Source organism: Bactrocera neohumeralis, unplaced genomic scaffold (genome assembly GCF_024586455.1).
Source record: "Bactrocera neohumeralis isolate Rockhampton unplaced genomic scaffold, APGP_CSIRO_Bneo_wtdbg2-racon-allhic-juicebox.fasta_v2 ctg1555, whole genome shotgun sequence".
Classification (NCBI taxonomy): domain Eukaryota; kingdom Metazoa; phylum Arthropoda; class Insecta; order Diptera; family Tephritidae; genus Bactrocera; species Bactrocera neohumeralis.
The window spans coordinates 25001-34306 of record NW_026089765.1 but is presented as its reverse complement, the minus strand read 5'-3'; the positions used below and the strand labels follow the sequence as shown (position 1 = coordinate 34306).

Sequence of the window (9306 nt, the reverse complement as noted above, 5' to 3'; positions counted from 1 at the left end):
GATACAACAGACAAACAATATGAATTGCTCAAAGTGAGATACTAATGAGAAGATGATTTCAAAAAGAAAACTGATCGCACAATTAAGAATTGTGTAAACTTTTTCAAATACCATTAATGGTATAGCTTTTGCAAAATTCTAATTCTATGTGCTGATAACAAGAGTTAGTTAGGATGCCTTCAGGGCATTAAATAGCTTTGTTTAGACATATCTCAAGGGGTAAGTGCGACCCATAATATATTAAAAAGTATAGAGTGTTCACAATTGGAAACTTAAGGGCATTTATTAAATATAACATATATAGTTAGAAATCGCACCAAGTGTAAGCTCTTAGGAGAAGAGGTGACCCACGAGAGACGAACAGTTACTCGATTCATTTTTAAAGTTATTTATGTGGATTTATAGATTATATATGTTATATATATATAACTATATATGAAAATATTTTATACCATCATCTCTAAAAGGTCAACATAAAGCATTTTTTTAAAATATTACAAACAACTATAAAATGATCATTTTTAGACTTTCAGCTAAAGTCCAAGTAAACAAACTTTTTGATAGAAAGTTTGGAGATAGTATTAACAGCTGCGAATGCCTTAACAAGCTACAATACGAGTTTTGCTTTTAAATAAAGCCGAATACACAAATATGTCTGCAGTTTTCTTGTTAAAATGCTTTTTTATTTGCGAATACACTATCTACTAGTTAAAAACAACCTGAAAGTCTATTTAAGTAATGATATTATTATTTTATCATATAATTATTAATATAATATATATGTAATGTGTCAATATCCTATTTTTGGTCATATATTTATTAGCATAGTATATATGTAATATACAAATATCGTATTTTTGGTCATATATTTATTAGTATAAGATGTACGCCCAATAAACAATATTTTATTTAATCTTTGGTTTTGAATTGTACAACGCGGTTCAAAGTGAACTTTGTTGATAAAACTGTTTGTTATACTAAAAACAATGAAATGACGTATTGAAACCATTAAATTTTTTTTCAACTTGTTTCATAACTTGAACAATTTTGTTGATTTTTAAACGCTAATCAAATCTTGAATCAAGCTATTTTTGTGGACGAATAGTCTAGAAGTAGAACACTGCGCTTTATAGGCACCGGGCGTGGATTCGATTCCCGCTATGTCCCGTTACCTCTAGGAAGAGGTGCTTACGCTGTGTAAACAGAAAAAGAAGGATGGTTGTATCTTCTGTAGTCAAAGTCTATTATTTAATATGATCGGGGTGAGCCCAGAGTTTAGGACTTGGTTTTGCATCTGGAAGATATCAATGGCATCAATAGTGAGGCAAATGGTGATTTTTTTATTTTACGATAAAAATATTAGACAATTATAGAGACAAAAATATAAATAATTTATTTTTTGTTTGATATAAGCCATTATTTATTGTTTTAAAACTATTAGGCATTTGATGGATATCTGATAGAAGCATAATATAAATTACTAAATATAATCGAAAAACCCTCAAGGTAAAGATCAAGAACTTCCGATAATGAACACAGATTTGAATACAAAAAATAACACTAGAATATATAGGCAAAAATGCCCATGAGTGTATTCGACAACAAAGGTAACAATAAATTCACAAATTTATATAAGCTGCCTTAAAATATCTGCAGGATCAACAGCAATAGATTTAAATTTAATATCTCCTTACATTTGTGTATACAACAATAATATATAAAATTTATATTTATAATAAATTTTTCTAGGGAATATCTTCATTTTCAGAAAGTTGTTTTTATATATAGATTCTAACTATCAAAAAATTCCCTTATATGATTTTTATGGAAAAGTGAATTTGCGTCAATTAGATGGATATTGCATTTTTAAGCTATATGCCAAAGAAATATGGAATACTTAGTAAAAATGATGAATGCTTTTTCAAAGTTTGAGTTATTATGATTAAGATGTTTTCATAATAACAGGGTGTGTGTTTAGAAGCTGAAGCAATGATATAAAACAATTATTATATTTTGAAATCATGTATTGAAGTAAATAAAAATATATTATTGTTATATAGAGAAAATTTGTTTTCAAAAAAATAAAATACCTATGCAGATGATTTCTCACACGAGTACACAACGATCGCTACGGTGGGCTTTTAAATGCAAATAGAATATATGTATTGGCTATAGTTTTAAAAAGTTTTTTGAAGCCATACAAATAGGCAAAAATACTAGTATTGAACCAAAAATGTTTAAGTTTTCTAATATAGAAACAAAAATTTTAATTGATTAAAAATAAGTGTTAAAAATATATTAAAATACATAAATGCACTGAAATGCTTTAAAACACAGAATGCAACTCATATTTCTAAATTTTAGAGTCTACTCCGACATATCTATTCCGACATATTTAAATAACGGGCTTCGATTACTGAAAGCATAAGTGTTAAATAATTTCAACAGCATTACAAATATCTTAAAACAATATAAAGATACAATTGCAAATGCTGTTTAAAAAAATTGAATTTATTTATATTTTGCCTCTATGACTGGCTAATACGTGATTGTAAATACTCAAATGATTAGAAAAAACAATTTTAATAAACTAACTTTAATTTTTTAAAATTAGGATTACCATTTTCAAACAATGCATTGTATATATTTTCGCATATTTATTAGATAATGGCAAGCAGAAAACAATCATTCAAAAAAATATTTCATAATAAATAGTTGACATAAAGCAAGTATTCATGCAAATATCAATTCAATTATTTTATATTATTTTCTAATATTCCAATATTTTGTGGTTTAATATATTTAAAACACATATTTTCATATTTATTGATAAAAATATTTAAATCATTTTTTTTTGAGTCATTTAAAATGATTTTTCAGTTTTAATTAAATCTATCAACATTCTAACACTTGTGTGATAGTTTTTTCATTAGATTTCGATAATAAACCATATTTCTTTGTATCTTTTTGTGAATCAAGATTTAAACTATTAAATAAATGAAAAGAATCGATGATATCTGATAAGTTTAACTTCACATCGTTTTGACTGTTAAATTCACTAAAAAATCTGGTATCAATAACCCACTAAGGTACAATACGATCAAATTAAGCTCAACTTCATAATAATATACCTCTGATTTGTGAACAATACTATTATATATTTTTAATAAATCACTAGAATATTTTTCATTTAATTTTTAAATTCATCATATCTGTCTTCATAGATCGATAATTTTAAATTTTCATATAAACCTTGGCACATATTAAGTTCAGACTAACAAATTTTTTTTTATACAAACTTGATTTTTATAATTTGGAAAGCATAATTAATAAAATATTCTACAGAATTAATAGCAACAAATTCTAAATTTAGTATATCCTCATATTTGTGTATACTTTTAGAACCAATTGAATATTAAATATCAAACTCACAGATATTATTCTATTTTTAAGCATTTCATTTATTCTAAATCTTTTAAAAAGAAAACTTCTCAAATAGTTGTTTTGGAAGAAACATATTAATATAATATTTCTGTTTGGAATATTTTCATTTTCCAAATCATCTGTATTTATTGTTTTTGTGATTGTTTACTTCATTATTTATTGACGATTCTGCAATAGGATCAACATCCGTTCTGCTTTCTGCCTTCCGAACTGTATTGATCTCTATCATTAAATATGTTAAGACCACTATTTGATAAATTATCATATACAGATTTAATTTTTTCTAAACATATGAAACAAACTAACATATAGTAATATTCTGATGTTTCAGAATAAACATATTTAAATAGCCATTATTTTTTTGCTTACAATATTTACGACATTTTTATTGCAAATTTTGCAGCAAATACCATAGTCTTTCAAACATAAATCTATTTTTATTTTCATATTTAATTGGTATGGCATTTGACATTTCAATTTTATCAATATATTGGTCTAACTCAGTTTTAAATTCTTCAATTTTTTGTTTCATATCATTTCCGTTTAATATTTCAACGCATAGATTAAGTTTATCAGTACAATAAAAGATGATAAAAACATGCCCAACTATTTTTATTTTTTAAATTCTTTTATTCATTTAAAATTAATTAAAAATAAATTCATGTAATTAAAAAATAATCAAAATCAAACAAAAATAGAATTTAATTAAAATACATAAATGCTCAAAAAAATTAATACTGTAAAAAAGTAAAAACACGTGCAAAACTTATACTCTTAAATTCTGGAGTCCACTCCGATAATATTTAAAAATAGGTTTCGTTCCTATTTAAATAATAGTCTTCGGTCATTGAACAAATATTTTTCTCAATTTCAAAAGTTTATTTTAGTTGGACTCTAACAATTTTTAGCAATTAAAAAATTACAGCAGTTGTTGTTCCCGAGTGATCTCTCGTCTCAGTACTTTGACAACCACGCACTGGCTTAACTTCGGAGTTCTGATGGGTTCCGGTGCTTTACAGTGGCAATGGCCGTAATTGAAAATTGTATTAAGCAGAACTGTATACAATATGATAGAAATTATTTATTAGAAGACAATCGTGTTTGAAATATAATGTGTTTAAATGTAATAGTGGTTAAATGTAATAGTGTTTAAGCTGGCATAGTCATACCACTGTTATTGCTGCAGGATCAATTATTATTACATTACTTTGATAGTGATCAAATAATTATTTTCAGCGTTTTCAGCACTACTTGTATGCCTACACTATCAGTTAACCCAATATCGATTCTGTGGAATCTTGTTACAAAAATCATTCGATGCCATGTAAAATGTAATTATTTTGTAGCTACTTTAAACCCAATCCAATCAAATCTATTTTAACTATTTTCTTTCTAAGTGTTTATAATATGATCTAGCCAAAATTAAATTTCTATTGAAGCAATCTCTTTTTTTATTGTAAATAAATAATATATCCGGCTTATTTGCCTTAATTTTGCCCGTTCTTAGTCCTGTATCAAATGAATTTATACTTTATCGTTTTCCACTACTTTTTGTACAGAATATTTAGCATTTAGATGACATATCGTAAATATTTTTCATAAAGTTAATTTTTTCAATTAAAAACATCATCATCATGGACGGGTAGTCTAATGGTAGAACACTGTTCTTTATAGCGTATGGCGTGTGTTTGATTCCCGCTATGTCCCGTTTAACTTTAGGAAAAATGGGAGCTGACACTGTTTAAACAGAAAAGTAAGTTGATGTTTTATCTTCTGTAATCAAAGCCTATCATTTAAATATTATGGAGGTGAGCCCCGGGCTTAGGAAACTAGAGTTTTGATCGGGAAGGTATCACTGGTATCGGTAGTGAGGTAAAACGATGATTTCACGCATTAGCCGGTTATAGAGACAAAATATAAATAAATTTTTAATTAAACTATATAAATAGGGGAAAAAAGTAAATCTAATGCAGCTTTTTAAAATATTTTTATTGATGCCAACCTTAATTTTTTCAGAAACTTTATATTCAAAAGAAGATATATACAATTTTGTTCAGAAAATAAAGCCGATATGGCAAACAACTCTTGACAGTTTTAAATTAGTCAAAGTATTGCCTATTCAATTCCAAAATTTCAATCATTTTAATTATTCTCCGAGAAAAAAAAAAGGTGTGTGTACTTTGTGGCATATATTTTGATAAGACCATTTTAAAAAAGATTTATGCCTATAGTTATAAAAACATTATAACGTCTTACAATCATTTTTTCATAGTTTGTCATGAGTGTTTATTATATTCATATGATATTTATAAAAAAATAATAAATTTGATAAAAGAATAAAAGTGATGCCGTCTGAATCGACAAAATCAGATGCCGTGACTCAAAAAAATGGTGATTCATTGGTTATAAGTTCAGGATGTAATACTATGTATGAAAAAGTGGTATGTTCGAAAAAAGTATTGAAGACTAAAAGTACAGTTGACCAAAGTGTTTTGGATTTAATGGCAGAAGAAATTGTTTTTATTTTATTACATTGCAAAGAAAAAGATAAAATTAAAAACTTAATATTATATCGTTAGGTAGTATATTTGACATTAGTTTGATACTCCGAAGTTTTGAAGTTTATAAAAATGTTTTCAATTACAAGTCTTTAAATGTTCGATCTTATCATTTTATTGATTATGTAATATCTATAAATAGCGATTGCATTAAAACGAAATTTGATCTGAAATTTGAAGCAGATATTTATTCTAATTTGTATAAAAATTTCAAAATATGCAATTACAAAGAAAGGTATATTAAGTTATCTAAATTTGTGAAAATAATCGACAAAACAAATTTTTACATGTGATTTTTCAAATAATGTTTAAAAAACATGAATTTTGTAATGATATTGAATTTAACTTAATGGCATTGCAAAAATATCTGAACAAAAAAAGTTTTTCAATATGTTAAATAATCAAAAATCCATATAAATTGGATTGAAATTCCAAATTATATTAATATATTTAATGGATTTGATAAAAACGTGCAAGATGAATTACAAACAAGTTTCATAAAGCAACGCAACAAAGAAATTGTATATTTTGGAAGTGTGTTATGGTTGTTAGACAGGATAAAAACAAGAAAGGTAAGAAGGCGGTTATTATTTACAGACAATGAAACTAATTTATATTTGTTTTTGCAATTTGAGAAAGTATTTATAAATTATTGTCTCAAATTGGCTAATGATCGTAATATTTATTATGAAGTTGTGAAGGTTGAAATAAAAATTAAATTATTTCAAAAAAAGATAGTTTAGTATGGACAAAGAAGTGGTGAGATGCACAAATTGGACATTATGTAACAAATATATAAGCATGCAGGAGAATGCAAGAATTATAAAAATAGAGGCAAATGACGGGATGTTATTCACAACAAGTAGTGATAAGACACTTTAAAATAATTATTTGACTAACTGACAAAGATATTGATGAAAAAATCAAGTAGTTATAAATGAACAGATGACTGAAGAGTTTGTTTTGTAATGATAATAGTGGTATAATTATGTCAGCTTAAATATATATATTTTAAAATTATTAACTTTCAATAAACATTTTTTGTTCACAATTGGAAACTAACAGTATTTATCATATATAACACTGTTTATAAGACTGTATATAACATTATATAAAACTATCTATAAAATTATCTATAACACTGTTTATAACACTATATAACACTGTTTATAACAATATATAACACTGTTTATAACACTATATAACACTATCTATAATACTGTATATAACACTGTTTATAATACTGTATATAACACTATCTATGATACTATCTATAAAACTATCTATAACACTATATAACAATATATAACAATATATAAGACTGTTTATAACACTATCTATAAAACTATCTATAACACTATATAACAATATATAACAATATATAACACTGTTTATAACACTATATAACACTGTTTATAACACTATATAACACTATCTATAACAATATATAACACTATATAACACTATCTATGATAGTATCTATAACACTATCTATAAAACTATCTATAATACTGTTTATAATACTATCTATAAAACTATCTATAATACTGTCTATAATACTATCTATAAAACTATCTATAATACTGTCTATAATACTATCTATAAGACTGTTTATAACAATATATAACACTATATAACATTATATAACACTGTTTATAATACTATCTATAAAACTATCTATAATACTGTCTATAATACTATCTATAAAACTATCTATAAAACTATCTATAATACTGTCTATAATACTATCTATAAGACTGTTTATAACAATATATAACACTATATAACATTATATAACATTATATAACAATATATATAACAATATATAACACTATCTATTAAAAAATTAAATAAAGAAGAATGAAAATATAAATTTCAAAAACTCCAATGCAACAAGTTGGGAGCGGAGATGGATTTGCATTGGAATTTCGTGATATTTTATACGACGTTAAAGATATAAGAAAAATAGCGATAATGAGCATTTGAGATTGATTAATGGCAGTTCGAATCTAGAAAGTTGAGTGGTATAATGGGGCCAGTGGTAGCTGCAAAAGATCTTTTTGGATCTTTTGGTTGGGAATAACCAAAAGCATTCGTTAACATGCGGTGAAGTTTTATATTGTGGCAATATATTGTGGCAAGAAGGGACGCGAAAACCTGGCATAAAGAATATGCATATTTAGAACAGGACGACGTTATTATTCCCGAAATGACGCCATTTGAATTTCTTAAATTTTATGTAAGCTGCGAATTGTTAACTAAAAGCGAAAAAGAGATTGATTATATGGTAAAGAATATGATGGATGAATTGGGGATTCTGCACATTAAAGATACGTTACTTAAAAAAAGTTTCTGGTGGTGAACGTAAACGTGTAATGTTGACGATAGAAATGGTTTTAGAAACGAATATATTGATATTAGAATATATTGATATTAGATGAACCAACAAGTGGATTAGATTCGCATCTAGCTTTGAAATTGCTGATGATGTTGCGAAACTACGCAGTTAAAAGATTGTAATACTGAGTATACACCAGCCAGGATCGGGCTTATTCAATCTTATTGACGATTTGTTCTTTATACACAAGGGGTTGATTATGTATGACGGACCTGTGAAGAATCTTGAACAATGGATCGAAGCCAATGGATCGAAGCCAATGGATCTTGAACAATGGATCTTGAACAATGGATCTTGAACAATGGATCTTGAACAATGGATCTGGATCTTGAACAATGGATCTTGAACAATGGCTCGAAGCCAACAGCTTAGGATATCAAACAATTTTTTTACAGGCGATTCTAATTTTTCAGAGATTAGAAGGTTAGAGCCGTTCGTTGATCGTTCGTTGATTGTTCGTTGATCGTTCGTTGATCGTTCGTTGATCGTCGTCTCGTTGATCGTTTGATTTGATCGTTCGTTGATCAATCGTTCGTTGATCGTTCGTTGATTAAACAAATAGTCGATGAAAAAGGGCTGAAGTGAAGAACAGATATTGCAGATTCGAGACTAGAAAAGGTACGTATGATTTGACAAGTGATTACAAGATAGAGATTACAAGATAGATTTTAATCAGGCCAAACTGTTGATAAAACGTGCATTGACGTTAAGGTATTCTAGTGGGAAGCTAGTATTTCTTTTCAAATTTTTTCTCGGTTTTTTTCATTAGTTACTTTCGGGCGATTATAGGTATTTTTATAGAGATAAGGAATCTAGCAAAAATGGTTTTCTCTGGAAATACACCTTTTATTGACTTACACCTTTTATTGAAAAAGTCTATGAATTCTTCAGAGAATTTTGTATGTT

The 9306-nt window shown here is 26.6% G+C and overlaps 1 pseudogene; it reads right to left on the bottom strand.

The window, feature by feature from the left end:
- Positions 1-4360: 4360 nt before the first annotated feature.
- Positions 4361-4480, bottom strand: LOC126766524 (5S ribosomal RNA; annotated as a pseudogene).
- Positions 4481-9306: the final 4826 nt, after the last annotated feature.